Here is a 17,427-nt window from a genome sequence, read left to right on the forward strand (position 1 = left end):
CTCCATCTCTCCCCAATAACCAGTATTTTCCCTCCACTCCTCCCTCAATCTCTTTCCCACCCCATCTCATCTTCCCACCCCGCCTCAGCGCTTCAGCAGAGGGGGAATGAGGAGGAGGAGGAGGAGGAGGAGGAGGAGGAGGAGGTGTGGCCGTGCTCTGGAGGCGCAGCGGCAGCAGCAGGGGAATAAATTAGAGGCAGACACAGAGAATAATAAAGTGATAATGAGTTTGCAGCTGGACGCCGTGCCAACCAGAGGCCCAGCCCAGAATATTTACCACCGGGGTAATAAGGGACAGAGAGGAACTGGACCAGTGGGTAGGAGACGAGGAGGGAGGAGGAGGAGGAGGAAAGGAGGAAAAGCAGGAGGAGGAGAAAAAGGAAAAAAAGGAGGAACAGGAGGAGAGTAGGAGGAAGAGGAGGAGTAGAAAGAAGAGGGGAGAGAAGGGAGAGAGATGGACGAAGAGGAGGAAAAGGATGAACAGAAGGAGAAGTGGAGGAGGAGGAAGGGAGAGAGGTGGAGGAAGAGGAGGAGGAAGGGGGAGAGGAGGAAAGGAGGAAAAGCAGGAGGAGGAGGAAAAGGAGGAACAGGAGGAGAGGAGGAGGAAAGAAGGAAGGGGAGAGGGGGGAGAGGTGGAGGAGGAAGAGCAGGAGGAGGAGGAAGGGAGAGAGGTGGAGGAAGAGGAGGAGAGGAGGAGGAGAAGAGAAGGAGGATGAGGAAGGGGGAAAGCAGGAGGAGGAGAAAAAGGAGAAAAGGAGGAACAGGAGGGGAGTAGGAGGAAGGGAGAGAGATGGAGAAGAAGGAGGAGGAGGAGGAGGGGATGATGAAGAGGAGGAGGAGGTGATGAAGAGGAGAGGGGGATGATGAAGAGGAGGGGCTGTGGTTAACTAGTGTATCTGCACACTAAGCAGAACAGACGCACACATGCATTTAAAAAGGAATCCACACAAACACACCCAAGGGAGTTCATATATAATGCACACGCACACACACACACACACACACACACACACACACACACACACACAGACACACACACACACACACACACACACACACACACACCTCCGGGCTGACAGACTCTTTGCCTACGATGCAGCATTCCTGTTGCGTGCAGCGTAGCTACATGTTGTATATTTGCATGTTATTTGCATATTGGTATTGAACACGCGTGTCTGTCTGCTGCTGCTGCTGCTGCTGCTGCTGAGCTGAACATCTGCATACGTCTGCATCATCACTATCTGATTTATGTCTCGTGTCTCCGTGGCTCCGTATGTATCAGAGAACTGGGAACATGCTCCAATATTAAAACACATTATAGAGAAGAGTTGTAGGAAAGTTGAAAACACCGTCCAGTCAGTCAGGTGGTGAGTTGGTGAATAATGACTCACAGATGAAAACTGTTTCTTATAGAGGGATTATACGCCTACGTCGTGACGTTCTACTGCGCATGTCGCCTGCAGAAAGAGAGCAGCAAGAGCCGCGATCATGTCTTTTTGTGCTGTTAGTTGGACTAATTGTTTTGATAAAAACGCGCAAATTTTACAGAATAGCGTCAACTCGCACCCCTTTCAAGGCCAACGAGAGAGAAAATAGTACATTGGAGATTAATTTCAAGCAATATAATTAAGCAATATATCACGACAGGCCGTGGTATATGCTCATTATACCACGGCTAAGGGGCGTTGTTCGGCCCGACGCGAAGCGGAGCTTTTATAAAACGGTTACAAATAAAGGCAATATAAAAGAGGGATACGCAATCAATTTCATGTAGTTTTATTCAACCAGAAATACATATTATCCAATAAAATAGCCTCACTGTGAAAAACTGTTCCTACCTCTCCAGACGTAGCTCTGCATCTCGTCTTTTCCTCCGCTTTTTTTCAGGTGAAAGTCACTGCTCAGTCCCCTCTACCATTGTTAACCCTCTGGAGGTGAAAGTTCACCTTAAACATGTGAATTACACTACTTTTGTCCATTTTTTAACATCGTAAAAACATCAACTGTCTTTTACTACGGACTGCAACAGTCCGTTGTCATGGATACATGACAACAACTTCCATTCATACCAGTCATACGTGCCTGACGCGGAGTGATAGCCTACGCTGTGATAAGGCTTTAGAATAGTAGCACCACGGTTAACAACCAATCAGATTGCGGGATTTCACCTTTCTGTTTTATAATGTGTTAGATGCGTTGTTTTGAATGGTGATAAAGCTAAATATGCCCACAGGTACAGCTTTATAACTGCAGCGAATGAGTTGTGAAATGTTTACTACGACAGTGACTGAAGACGAGGTCACATACTAATGGAAAGCAAGCTGAGATTAATTAACGTTAAGATATATTGTTTTAAATTAGCGGTACATACTCAGTCATGCATGTAACGTTACAGTTACGTTATGCAGTTGTTCCAGACTTTAGACATGTCCAGATCAATACACTAATATTGATACTTCAGATCCCAATCGTATCTGTTTTAGGATCGAATTTCATATTAGACTATCAATATTTACACTTTACACTAATATGGAGCACATATTTCTTTCTTTCACTACAGTAGAAACTTCCTTTGCTGTTTACAGAACTTTTCTCCGCCAGTTGTAGTCGTAGTTCCGATGGATACCAATACCTGTGTGTTATTTTTTTAAAAAAAAAAGATTATATATTTATATACAGTACGGTGTGTGTCTGCATGGATATGATTATTACTGTTTTAAAGGGATAGTTCAACATTTTGTCAAATTGGCCCATTGCCATAATCCCTATAGTCATAGCAGCAGGTTCGTTACCTTTAATTGTCGGTGCAAGCTGTTTTTAGAACGGTGGAGCAGAGCCGCGAGCTGCTCAGAGCTATGCTACGGAGGCTCATTATGGGATTTCTTGGTTTCCCTCATCAAACTCATCAAATACACAATCCAACAACTCCACAACGCTCTGGTGGACAAGTTGTGAGCTGCACATTCACCACGCTATGAGATAATAACACAACGTTACCAGACAGAGTTGTTTTAGAGGGAAATACATGCAAAACAGCTTGTAATCTCTGCATTTGCCTCGAAAACATCTCCAAAAATATCTTGCACCGACAATTAAAGCTTCTGCTATGGCTATAGGGATTATGGCAATGGGCCAGTTTGACAAAATGTTGAACCGTCCCTTTAACATGAACCAGCTTCTAGTTTCACAGTAGAAACATCGGTCAGTTCTGCTGCATTTAATTCTCCTCGCTTTTTGTTAGCTGTTGTTGTTGTTGCCAATGTTAGCTCATTGCAGCTGATAATAACTGATAGGAAACTTGGACTCAAGGATGAACTGATCACATTTTGATGGTCAAAGGTCAAAGGTCAAAGGTCAAGGTCACTTTGACCTAACAAAACATTTCATGATCTAATTATGAGCAAATTGAAGCCAGAAGCTAAAACTCAACAACATGATGACATGTCACATTTGACTGTTATTTCCTTTAACTTGACGTGATGATGAAACCGATGTGACAAATGTTCTCGGCTGTTTTAGATTTTATTTTATTTTTAGTTTTCACTTTCCCATCTGTGAGGCAGCAGCTGGTTTCTATAACTCTGCCTGAACAGAACCGGTTTGGACCAGCAGCCGTGACCGTGACGGACCGTCAACGACACGCAGCTCATTTTATGATGAACCGGTGACTAACTGGTTTGCTAACCAGTAACCACATAGAAAATGTAGATGAAGCAGCTTTGGAGTTGTTGGGAGTTTATTGAAACCAGCAGCTTTTCTAAGTGTTTCACTCTTCCTGGTAAAACAGAACCTGAACCTCTGTGCAAAGAGCAGAAACATCAGTGATAGGGATGCATCGGTATGGGTAATTATTGAGAAAACTGATAATAATAATAATAATAATAGATTTTATTTGTATGGCGCCTTTCATGGCACTCAAGGTCGCCTCACAGAAAATAATTACATACAGATGATGTCTGATAATTTAACCTTTTGCTGATTAGAGCCAATTATGATTAGCCACAATTGCCTTGACTTTGTTCATTTTCAGTCTGTTGATTTGAAACAATAATAAAAGTTAATTTTTTAAGAGTCATATGTTCTTGTTTTTAGCAGGACAGGAGGCAGGCGAGGGTTAAATTAACATTTTGTTTAACTGATGGATCATTCATGTGCAGCTTGTTCAATAAAACTCTGCTCAAAATACGTTTTTCTATTTATCTATTCAGTGTTTCAGGGTCCCTATTGAATCAGAGGGACTCAGGAACACTATGGTTCATATTCACATTTTAAAAGCAGCTAAGGATGCACCTTCTTTAAACAGGCATTTTATTAATTTCTGTGTAATTGCTTATGGATGTTCATGTTTTATTTGCTATTTTTCTTCTTTTTTTTCAAATGTTTATGCATTATAACCTGGACAGTACCATGCTAGATGCCATAGAAATAAACTTTTCACAAGGGTCATTGCATGTTTTACTCATATCATGCAGGCCTATTGGTTATATTATTTTGTTAAAAGGATAGTTCACCCAAAATTAAAATTTCACTCGTTATCTCCTCCCCCTCATGTGGACTAAGGGCTGGGAGAAGTTCCAGAGTCCTCCGTGGCTTCTCTGAGTTACAGGGGGTCTCGGCGTAGCAGTGCATGTCCATATGACGGTTGCAAATGGATACCAACTGTCTTCGTAACAAAAAGACACACCAAAAAACATCCAGATACCTCCATGCTGCTCGTATGTAATGTCCCTCTTGTATTGAAGCCCCAAAATGCGAAATTGTTCTGAAAAAAATTAAATAAGTCTATTTTTCAAGCTTGTTTGCAGCGGAAGCTCCTCTTCCTGGTCCGTCCAAATCTCGCAAGATTTGCGCCGGCGTCAGTGTGATTTAATTTTTTTTGGAACAATTTCGCATTTTGGGGCTTCAATACAAGACGGACATTGCATACGAGCAGCATGGAGGTGTTTGGATGTTTTTTGGTGTTTCTTTTTGTTACGAAGAAAAGTGGTATCCATATGGACATGCACTGCTGCACGGAGCCCCGCTGTAACTCAGAGAAGCCACGGAGGACTCTGAAACTTCTCCCAGCTCTTAGTTGACATGAGGGGGAGGAGATAATGAGTGAAATTTCAATTTTGAGTGAACTATCCCTTCAGTCAGAGGCAGAGCTTTAATGGTAAACACATCTTAGCCTTTCTGAACCTCGGGTGTGAATATAAACTATTCAAGTCATCGGTAATCGGTATCGGTGGGAAATAAAAGTTATCGTGTGTGCAATGTGCATCCCTAATTAGTGACCGAGGATGATGGGTAACAGACGTAGCTACATGACTTGGTTGGTGGGATGATGGGATGTGAGCAGCAGCGTTTCCACTCTGTCCACTCAGTGACATGTTTCATCTGGACAGCACATGGCGGTCGGCTCAGCGGCGGCTGCTCTGCTGCTGCAGCTCCGTTACTTTAAAAGCTGCAGTCACAGGTGTTCCTCCTCACACGCCAGACGAAGGCCAACGTCCTAACATACACACACACACACACACACACACACACACACACACACACACACACCGCTTATGGTCGCGCTATAACAGTTCCATTCACGGCTCCCAAAAATAACAACACAGAGAGCGCTGGCCGGGCCGGGCTCGGTCCACCTCTTCCCCCCCTCCACCCTTCATCCTTTACTCCTTTCCTTTCATATTCAGTTTTCTTTAACGCTCAATAAATGTTGACTTTATTTTGGTTCTGCTGAATTCCTTAATGAGGCCGTGGACCGATCCCAGCTGCCTTATAAGGAGAAACACTCCGACATACCTGTAACACTGCCTCCCTCTTAAATTCCACTCTCTCCCTCTCTCTCTGCAGCTCTACATCAGAAGAACCGAACCATGTGATTTAAAGGGATAGTTCAACATTTTGGCAAATTGGCCCATTGCCATAATCCCTATAGTCATAGCAGTAGGTTCGTTACCTTTAATTGTCGGTGCAAGCTGTTTTTAGAACGGCGGAGCAGAGCCGTGAGCTGCTGGTTTCCCTCATCAAACTCATCAAATACACAATCCAACAACTCCACAACGCTCTGGTGGACAAGTTGTGACCTGCACATTCACCACGCTATGAGATAATAACACAACGTTACCACACAGAGTTGTTTTAGAGGGAAATTCATGCAAAACCGCTGATGCACGTTGCCTTCAGGGACAGTTTTTCATCAACAGTCTCTGCATTTCCCTCTAAAACAACTCTGTGTGGTAACGTTGTGTTATTATCTCATAGCGTGGTGAATGTGCAGGTCACAACTTGTCCACCAGAGCGTTGTGGAGTTGTTGGATTGTGTATTTGATGAGTTTGATGAGGGAAACCAAGAAATCCCATGAGCCTCCGTAGTGTAGCTCTGAGCAGCTTGCGGCTCTGCTCCGCCGTTCTAAAAATAGCTTGCACCGACAATTAAAGGTAACAAACCTACTGCTATGACTATAGGGATTATGGCAATGGGCCAATTTGCCAAAACGGTGAACTATCCCTTTAACTTACAGTGTATAAACGCAGCTTTAATCTCCAATCACAAAGCACACAAAGAAAAGACTTCATCAGATGGTTTCATATTCCGTCTGAAGCCAAACTAAAAGGACTAAAGAGCCTCGGGGTTTGTACGTTGTGTTACCTACGCGCTCTGATGCTCCCGTGTCTTTCCTTTGTGCCGTTAAGAAGAAGCGACAGATCTCACACACCCTCCTCTCCCTCCTCCTCTCAACTCAACCGTCCATTTTATTTTTCTTTCCGAGCACATGTGCACTCAACATGTTTTGCAGGCACATACTGTCCATATCATGACTTTTTCAAAGGCGCAGTCGTGGTTTCAGTCAGACACGAGCAGCTGACTGATCGTATGGCTGGCAGACCCTCGGCTCTGTGTGTGTGTGTCTGTCTGTGTGTCCGTGCAACAACAAACTGATGATTTATCTGTTTTCAAAGCCTCGGCAGCATTGGAGCTAAAAATGTAAAGTGTAAAAGAGGTAGTGGGGGGGTTGCACTAAAGGAAAATTCCTCATCTTGAAAACATGACTGTGCTGAGAGGCCTCGTTCAGACCACACAGGCCTGGTTCAGCTGCCACGCTACACAACAGCACATTACTGATGGACGACACAACACTTTGTTCATGTCAGCACTGTTTTCTGTTGTTTACAGGCTCGTCACCCGTCAGCTACAACAAAACACCAGGCTTGTCACGAAAGGAACGATGGACACTTCCCACCCAACGATCGCTGTCTTGGCTACATAGCGGAATATAATATAATATTTAATATGTTAATCAACATAGCCTACTGGTAGGCCAGTGTTTTCTGCCAGTAAGAAGAGCTGGCTGATGGTGTAATCTCCACAAAGTACAAGTACCAGTAAAGGCCCTTTCACACTGGGACGTGATGAATAAACGACACAAAATTGTGAAATGTTCGGCGGCAAATATTTTGTATCAAAACCATTCACACCGACGGCGACGCTTATATGCGACAGATGCGTCAAATTTTAAACCAAAGTTTTGCTTTGTGTCACTCCACGTTGTGTCTTAAATCCGTTTAACACAACTACTAGTCCTAGTTAATTATCCCTCATGTATTCAACACCTGCTGTGCCACTGTTGTCTTATCAACTTTGTCAAATTTTTGCCGCGTAACATTTGCAGCAGGTGTGAAAGGACTTGTGATGAAAACCGGGGTTCAAACAAAAAAAAAATACTAACACCATCCCATCCCCCTGATAAATATTTTTTTGTACTATCAAATTAAACTATCATATCTCCATTCCCTTTACATCGAATTAAGACTGAGAGAGAGTTTCAATTTCGCACTCTCTTGACGGCTTGCCGGAGTTAACCATAACCTACAGTTGCAGTTTCCTGTTGTGGGCCAAAGCGTTGGACAGACAGATGGACAGATGGACAGATGGACGTCCCTCCTGTCCCTCACAGGGCTAAAAGGTGGGACAGTCTGTTTTTTGTGTGTGATAGCTTGAATGTTCTCCATCATGCTGGCAGCCAATCAGCTGACTCAGCTCTGGCTCATCTCATCTGACCGACCGACCGACCGTGCATGCAGCAGCAATGACACTCGATCGCCATGACGCCGATCTGTGTCAAGGCTCGCTGCTGCTTACTCTGCAGTCCCGGCCTGATAACACCGAACAGCCAGCGCTATCTGGAGCATATGCATGGCCCTGTGTGTGTGTGTGTGTCTGTGTGTGTGTGTGTGTGTGTGTGTGTGTGTTCCCTTTGCCAAGGCCTTCGCTGCAGCCTTCAGACAGAGATGTGTCATCAGACTCTGATTAGTGACATGGTGACTGACAGATAGAGAAGTTATTATGAGGCTGAGCGGCTGCAGCAGGCGGCCTCAGATGTAATAACAGATGTTTTGATAAAATGCAGGAAGCCTGTGTTGCATTTGGAAAAATTTAGAAAAGAAAAGAAAAGAAAAGAAGACTTCTCCTCTCTTTATATCTACCTGCCAACAATGACATGTGTGAGCTGCTTGAAAGGATTATGACAGTTATGTAGTTTGTTTCCACCACTTTTTTTTTTTTGACAAAATGGATTTCAGCTCTTTATTGTGTGAATCTCTCATCAGAAGCTCTCCATGACAGCTCTGCCAAAGAATCTCTGGACACAGTCCACGGTGCTGCTAACAAAGCTGCTAACAGAGCTGCTGACATAAATGCAAACAAAATTGTTAAAGGGACAACGAGGAGTTTTGGAAAAGCGAAGCGTCTTCACACTACATTTATGAGCCTCCGTGCACCGTGAAATTCTTTGAGCGGCGCAAGACAGACTCATGTTTTCATTCATCAAGAATTAAAGTCAGAGGTTGGAAGACGATCACATACCGTCGTAGTTCCCACCATAAACGGAGATTCGGCGGCGTTATTCTCATGACTCGCCACGAAACCGAAAGTAAAGAAACGCTGGTCGGCTCGCCCAGCATTTCCACCACCACTAATAATAACAAAATAACCATAGAGACAAAACCATAGATTTATCTAAAATGGACCATTAACAAGTGGTAACGTAGATTCATCCACATTAATATGACACTTTATTATAACCAAATAGAAACTCCTGGTTGTCCCTTAACGGTGCTGCTAAAGCAGCTGCTAACGTGCCAATGTGCAGCAAATGGTGTCATAAACAGCTGCTAACTGTGTAGTAACTGCTTACAGCGCAAGAAACTATGCTGCAAATGATGCTACTAACAGAGCCGCTAACAGTGCTGCTAACAGAGCTGCTAATGGTGTTGCTATTGGAATTGAATTGAATTGATAATGTCCCCAAGGCAATTGGGTTTACAGCAGCTGCTGTCACAATCAAACACATAAAAACACTAAAGAACTGTAAAAAAAATAGGTTTATTAGGCCTACAAAAGTACTGTAGTACAATTAACACACAGATGCCATCAATAGCCTAATTCAAGATAATATTCAACTACAGCTGAACAGCTGATGGAACGAATGATCTCAGAAACCTGTTGGACCGTTCCTTCCTAGAGAAGGCCAACCTCCTTCCTGGTGGCAAAAGCCTAAACAGTTTCTATAGAGGATGCTGAGGGTCTGCCAGAAAGACCTCATCCCTACGAAAACACCTGACCTGCTGCTAAAAGAGCTACAGATCTGGTAGTGGTGCTGTTATTAAGACAGACACTACAATTTGATGATGGTTGACACACAATGTTTGCCTTTTTTTGGTTGCTGTGCAGCCACAATGGCATCAAACACTTAAGGAAACTTCACTCACTGACTGAAAAAATAAATAAATCCAGCAGAAAAAAAATAGAAAATCCTAAAATGTGCTTTTTACATTTCAATTTGTGTAAACAACGTGTTAATGGGTCGGCCTCTTGATGTCGACATGCTCATGCACCAGCAACAACATGTTACAGTCTAAATGTGTTTTCACTGATCTATATTCACAACGCGTGCTGCAACACACTGCTGATCCAAGCTGTAAGCAAATGTAATTAATGAGTGTGACTGCAGATAAAAGTGGAGCCGCATGCAGCCACATCTTAAACTCTTATTTCTATATTTAATTCGTTATAGGATACATTTTAAAAATCAGTTTCCTCCCAGGTGGACACGCTGCTGCTGCTGCTGCTGCTGCTGCTGCTGCTCCGCCGCTGACCTGCAGCTGAACTCGGGAGTGTTTGAGGAGAAAACACACAAGCACCGAAACTTTAAAAAGCAGATAATTGCCAAAATAAGGAAAGACTTGTGCAACCGAGGGACTCAAAGTACATTAAACCTGTGAGGTAAGAGTTTCCTGGCAGAGCCTCGAGCTCCTCCGAGGGCAGAGAAGAGAACCAAGGTGAACAAATACAACATCATTCTGAATAATCATCCTTCATCCCGTGGTGAAGGATCTCAGGCCTGATTGGACCGGTGCTCGGTGAGAGCCGAGGCCTCGTTGGTCGCTGAGATTGATGAGTATGAGAACAGCATTAACCATTAGTCATCATGGCCGCCTCGGCTACCTGGTCTCGACCCAACTGAACGGGCCTCAACCTGCATTTTCCATTTACAACTAAACTCCAGATGATGATGAGATTTCTCAGAGTCAGACTCTCCGTTCGTGTTTGTGAACTTCGCTTTTTTTTTCCCATGACAAGTTATGTTGAAGTTTTACTTCATTTTGGCCCATTCTTGTACATTTATATGGAAAAGAGAAAAAATGGATTCGTTTTTTTTTATATTTTTGCTCCGTCCAAAGTCTTTTCATCATCAAACAATCCGCTGTCGGCTTAAAGGGATAGTTCACCCAAAATTCAAATTTCACTCATTATCTACTCACCCTCATGTGGACTAAGAGCTGTGAGAATTTTTAGAGTCCTCCGTGCCTTCTCTGAGTTACGGGGGGGTCCGCGCAGCAGTATTTGTCTATGTAATGGTTGTCAATGGATACCAACTTTCAAATACCTCCATACTGCTCGTCTGTAATGTCCCTCTTGTATTGAAGCCCCGACATGAGAAATTGTTCAGAAAAAAATTTAATAAGTCTATGTTTTAAGCTTGTTTGCTCTGCCTGTACCGGCGGAACAATTTCTCATGTTGGGGCTTCAATTGCAAGAGGGACATTACAGACAAGCAGCATGGAGGTATTTGAATGTTTTTTGGTGTGTCTTTTTGGACAAAGAAAGTTGGTATCCATTCACAACCATTATATGGACAAATACTGCTGTGCGGACCCCCCCGAAATTTGAATTTTGGGTGAACTATCCCTTTAAAGACTGTAAAAGTCTGTAGTTTAGGAGAAGAAGAAGAAGAAGAAGAAGAAGCAGCTGCTCAAATTCATGGTCAGTAAATAAATAGTGATTTTCACGGTGGGTGAAGTGAAGTGGATGTGAAAACATCCCTCAAACTGTTGCTGCAGCATCACACACTTCTCCACTGTCTCTCCATCCGATGCATCCCACAGATCAGCGTCTGTGTCTCATCTGCAGCCAAAAACTTCCAGTCGATCTTCGGATCTTTATGAATTCTTTATAAAACCTACTGTACCACACACACTCAAAGACTTTTTTTAAAAGACTCAACACGATGTGTCTCTATATCACAGAGTTTTTAGTTGGGCTGCAGATCCTGCACCGTGTACGAGAAAAACATCAAATCCCTTTGAAATAATTTCCCATCGTGCTCCTGTTGGACGTTTACAAAAAGAAAAACTCTTTTTTTTCCAGACTTCTACATTAATATCATTATTATCATATAAAGTTAGCAAGTTAACACTTTAATGATCTGCCCCATGGACTTCATATTTACAATTTCCTATTTTAATTTAAAATGTATTCATTACCGTAAACTCTCATGTAGGTAGAAGCCGAGTCTCAAATAGACGCCGGTCTCCTGTACTGGGCTGGGTCTTTAATCAACATTAACAGGTGAAGAAACACTAAACTCAAACTCTGACTCAAACTGTCTTTTTCTGCTGTTTTAGTTTTGTTCCTTATAGCTGTCATTAATATTCATTTTCTATTTTTAGCCATTTAACAGCTGTTGTATTTGCTGTTTGTGTCATTTCAGATTCATGTTTCCTTTCATGTGGATTTTAATACATTTTAAGAGATTGCAAAAATATTTTGTCACTAAAATATCAGACATGAAAAATAGAAGTAGAAGGGATGATAAATCATATAATTAACAGATATCAATAAAAGTATTAAATGACCTATAGGTCCTTAAAGTCAATAATCTTTAGTATTGCTATCTCTACTATAACAGCTGTTAACTTTCCATATGTCATAAATGCATAACATTCGCTGTCTGTGTGAAAGAACATGTGATGAAAACCAGAGTTTGAAAAAGAAATGATGAGTGAATTACCCGCATGAAAAATACGTCCCTGGTGTGTAAATGTCTTAAGAGTTTAAAGTTCGCCATCTGAGCAGTGCTGCTTGGCTGTGGCGGTAGCAGCATGCTAACATGCTAATGCCTGTGAAAGAAATTAGGATAGAAGGAGAAGAACACTGCAAAAACTCAAAATCTTACCAAGAATATTTGTCTTATTTCTAGTTAAAATGTCATTTCTAGTCACAACAAATGTAATTATACTAAAATTAAGACGCATCACATAAAAAGTTGCTTGTTTGTTTAGACACTTTTTACTTCTTTCAAGCAGATTTTCACTTGAAATAGGTAGAAAAATCTGATAGTGGAGCAAGTTTTTCTTTCTCATTACAAGCACAAAAAACTTGCTTTCACTGGCAGATTTTTCTACTTATTTCAAGTGAAAATTAGTTTGAAACAAGTGAAAATGATCTAAAAACAAGTTAATTTTTAGGCGATGAGTCTTATTTAAGGTGGAAAGAGATTAGTTTTTGACTAGAAATGAGACATTTTGACAATAAATAAGACAAATATTCTTGGAAAGATTTTGAGTTTTTACAGTGAACAAGGTGAGTTGCACTTCTGCAGACGGCTGAGAGCAGATGAGCTACGTAGAGAAGAGTAAAACATACAGGTCCTCATAATTAATACCAGCAAACACATGGTTGTGTCTGTCATCCCTGTGTCTTTGTTGTATATGAGCCGTTCTCTTAATGTTAACACTGGCGTTGGGCAGAGAGTCTCTGTTCACCGTCACATTGTTTAACAGTGATTTACAGTTGACTCCCGCCTCGGAGCGACCTCGCTGTAAATCCACCTCACTTCACTTCAAACCTCCGTCCTGCCTCAGCTGGATCTTTTTACCTGCTCGTCTACATTTCACTGACAAATTCAACTCATTTGCAAAAGTTCTGAGAAATGAAATAACCTCTTCTGACCATCCTTGAAAAAAAAAAAGAAGCATATTCAAGAGAATATTTCATTGGAAAAATACAGCCAAATTCCAGCTCATGTTTTATTGATCTGGACTTTATAGAAATGGAGCCGCTGGCTGGCTCTGCTCTTCCTGCAGCAGTGTGCTATTCTTTCTCGGGCTGGTTCAACAGTTCACAGTTGTGAAGCGGTGGGTTGGTGCCGGTGCTGGCGAGGCGAGGCGAGGCGAGGCGGAGCCACCGGCCGGCGGCTTCACCGCTGGTTAACGACTGCACAGGAACCTGCAGACTCTGCAAACGTTAACGACACACGTGTTTATGCAGTTGGAACTTGTCAAATAGGAGAAAGCTGCACTTACAGAAACCCAGGAAAACTTTGAACTTTGTTTATACAGAACCTGAGAGACGGAGGGAGGGAGGGAGGGGGGAGAGAGGAGAGGAGAGGAGAGGAGAGGAGAGAGGGGGGAGGATGTTGGTTTTGGCAGCAGAGAGAACAGACGGCTACAGAGGAGAGAGCAGCTGCTGCTACCTGAGCTACCTGTGTTACCGTTACAACTGTCATTATACACATACAGACACACCTTCACACACCTTCACACACCTGGGGACAGAAACCAAACTCATCTCAACTCATCTTCGTTCTCCAAGGTGGTGTGATCAAACTCCTACAAGCTCACACTCCTGGTACGGTACACAACAATGTGAGTGATAGTAGTCAAGACCACCTGACCCAAGACCGAGTCAAGACCAAGACCAATTGCCATAATCCCTATAGTTTTAGCAGTAGGTTCGTTACCTTACCTAATTGTCGGTGCAAGCTATTTGCTTATAGCTAATGGGATTTCTTGGTTTCCCTCATCAAACTCATCAAATACACAATCTAACAACTCCACAACGCTCTGGTGGACAAGTTGTGACCTGCACATTCACCACGCTATGAGATAATAACACAACGTTACCACACAGAGTTGTTTTAGAGGGAAATACAGAGACTGTTTGATGAAAAACTGTCCTTGGCAGGAACACGCATCAGCAGTTTTGCATAAATTTACCTCTAAAACAGTTAGGAAAGTAGAAGTCAGTCGATGTGAGGCTCTAAGGCCAGAGGATGTTGTAATGATGCTATGGAAGGTCTGTTGTTAAAAAACTGTTTGTAAAAATGGGCTATACAAATAAAACTGCCTTGTCTTGCCTATATGGGTCCGACTCTACAGTGGAGACACGGTGGCCTACGGAGCTCAATGACAGGACGTTCCTGTAAAGTTCCCGCCTCCTAAATTGAACCAGGAACTTCCACTGGTAGATTTAGTGGAACCAGGTGACTACAGACGTCTGGGAACACGGCGATGCCTCATGCTTGTCACTTCTTTGAAGCGGTGAGGAAACGGCGCTACGAGGCCTTCAGGAGCAGCCGTCGTCTTGGCTTCGGTCTTCAGTGTTGACGGCCCAGAAACAGAGAGAGGGACAGAGCCAGGTGTGGAGCGGTTTCACACAGGAAGTGAGCAGTAACACTGGGCTCCTCTCTGGAAGTTCACACCTCATCCTCCTCCTCCTCCAGAGCTGCCACCATCCTCAATGACCACACCCACCTCAGGCCGGAGGTAGGCTACAGAAGTGTGAAAAGCAGGACTTCTAGGCTGAAAAACTCCTTCTTCCCCTCTGCCATCAGACTCCTAAACAATAGGAGTCGGTAACTCATTATTTCACATAGTAGCACCACATTTGCACATGCACAATTTGCACACTATTCATTTATTATTCATTATTATACATAGTGCATATTACACACACACACACATCATACCTCCTTCTCTCTTCTTTTATCTCTTTTATTATTATTGCTGCTCATTGTTGTTGTTGTGTTGTATTATTGTTGCTTTTAAAGCAGAAGTAAGCGATCCGGTGGTTTTGGCTAATGCTGCGTTCCAGGCAGGCTTTTGAAATTGTAAATTACAGCTTCAAGTCACGACTTACGACTTTGTAGCGTTCCAGGCAACCCACTCGTGTTTTTCCGACCTGTTTTACCTGTGAAAGTCACTATAACGGCCACTCGTAACTTCTGACCCGTGAACTCGTACCAGATCGAACTGGTACCACTTCACAGGTCGGAAAAACACCAGTTACGGGTTGCCTTGAACGCACCATAACGTCTTGTCAGCCGATGGTGTTAGCAGCCCCCGCCCTCGTCATGGATCTATTGGTCCTCGTCCCTACGTCACCACATTCAGGCGCATCCCTTGGCTGCACACACAGAGAGGACTGCCCCTTTATGCCGTTCTCTCTCCTCATTCGATAAAACTTGTAGGATACAAGGAAAGTTTTCTCCTGGGCTCAGAGCAGAGCAGAGGGACTGACAGACCCGTGTTTCAGACCAAACACTCTATAGAAGTGATTGCTGTCGGAAGATACAACTATTTAAGACTTAGATTAACACAAAAATATCGCTTACTTCTGCTTTAATTGTCCATTTTTTATCTAGTTTTTTCTTATAATTGCTGGCTTTCTATGACGAGGACAGAAAAGTAAGAATTTCATTGTCAGGGAAACTCACCTTTCCACTGTGCAAATGACAATAAACACTTTGAACTTGAACTCCTCCTCCTCCTCCTCCTCCTCCTCCTCTTTCCTCCTTCCTCCTGACGTGGACACATCCATCGCTCTACAATGAAGCCACATGAACGACCGCGGCCACTCGCTGGTCGAGTCACCTGACCGACAGCACAGGTAACGGAAGAAAAACTCGCCTGTGAGACGACTTTCTTTTTCCTGTCTGCATCACGCTCTGGAAAACTACTGTGAAGTCCTACGAGCACAAACACTGCCCTGTCAGGACCAAGAGACAATCGCTTTCCTCTGTTCAGTATATTTAGCAGCACATACTACTACTACTGTGTGTGTGTGTGTGATTATTACATGCACATGCAGGTGCTGAATGAGTAAAATTAGGGGTTTTTTTACCTTCTCATCCGGTCACGTGCTGTTATGAATGTTAATTATAGTCACGATACAAAACAGAGCAAAAAAACGTCACACACATCAGATCTCATCTTTACAGGAATAACATCGTCACGCGTTGAAATATAAATAAATAAAACAAATCTCTGCCCAGTAATTATGTCATGGCTTATAATAGACCTCGGTGTGTCAGCAGTGGCTATTTTTAAGCCTTCTTCAGCATGTGGCCTATTAGCACAGTGTGTGTGTGTGTGTGTGTGTATGTGTGTGTGTGTGAGTGAGAGTGTGTGTTTATGTTTGACTAAGGCGAGTGGTGGTGGAGAGCGAGGTCAGGGGTGTGTGAGCAAATGACAGGATGTGCGGTCGGGGGCCGGTTCACAGAATCTGCTTAGTAATGTTGATAAAGATAGAGTTGACCTCGCCGCCGCCGCCGCCGTCAATGGCCCCCCTGTTAACCGCCGCCCGTCACACACACACACACACACACACACGTGCAGTTACACACACCTGAATGGAGGCCAGTGTGCTGCAGGGCGGGGCCGTGCAGAGGAGGGCAGAGCGAGATGAGAGGGTAAAACACAGAATATATAAGTCCCTTTGTATGAGCTGGATGTTCTGAATCAGCAGCTTTTATCTGACTTTCACCATCACAGCTATTTCAAATTAAACGGAAAAATGAAAGAAGAACCGGAAAAAAGCTGCAGTTTCTCTCCTGACCACTAGTTAAATGTCCTTTATTAAAGGGATAGTTCAACATTTAGGCAAATTGGCCCCATTGCCATGATCCCTATAGTCATAGCAGTAGGTTTGTTACCTTTAATTGTCGGTGCAAGCTATTTTTAGAACGGCAGAGCAGAGCCGTGAGCTGCTCAGAGCTACGCTACGGAGGCTCATGGGATTTTTTTTTGGTTTCCCTCATCAAACTCATCAAATACACAATAATCCAACAACTCCACAACGCTCTGGTGGACAAGTTGTGACCTGCACATTCACCACGCTATGAGATAATAACACAACGTTACCACACAGAGTTGTTTTAGAGGGAAATACAGAGACTGCTTGATGAAAAACTGCTCCCGAACATATAACATATACATGTGCTCCCAGTTTTGCATGAATTTCCCTCTAAAACAACTCTGTGTGGTAACGTTGTGTTATTATCTCATAGCGTGGTGAATGTGCAGCTCACAACT

The sequence above is a fragment of the Trachurus japonicus genome, chromosome 4, assembly GCF_045865225.1.
Source record: "Trachurus japonicus isolate A0001 chromosome 4, Traja_1.0".
Classification (NCBI taxonomy): Eukaryota; Metazoa; Chordata; class Actinopteri; order Carangiformes; family Carangidae; genus Trachurus; species Trachurus japonicus.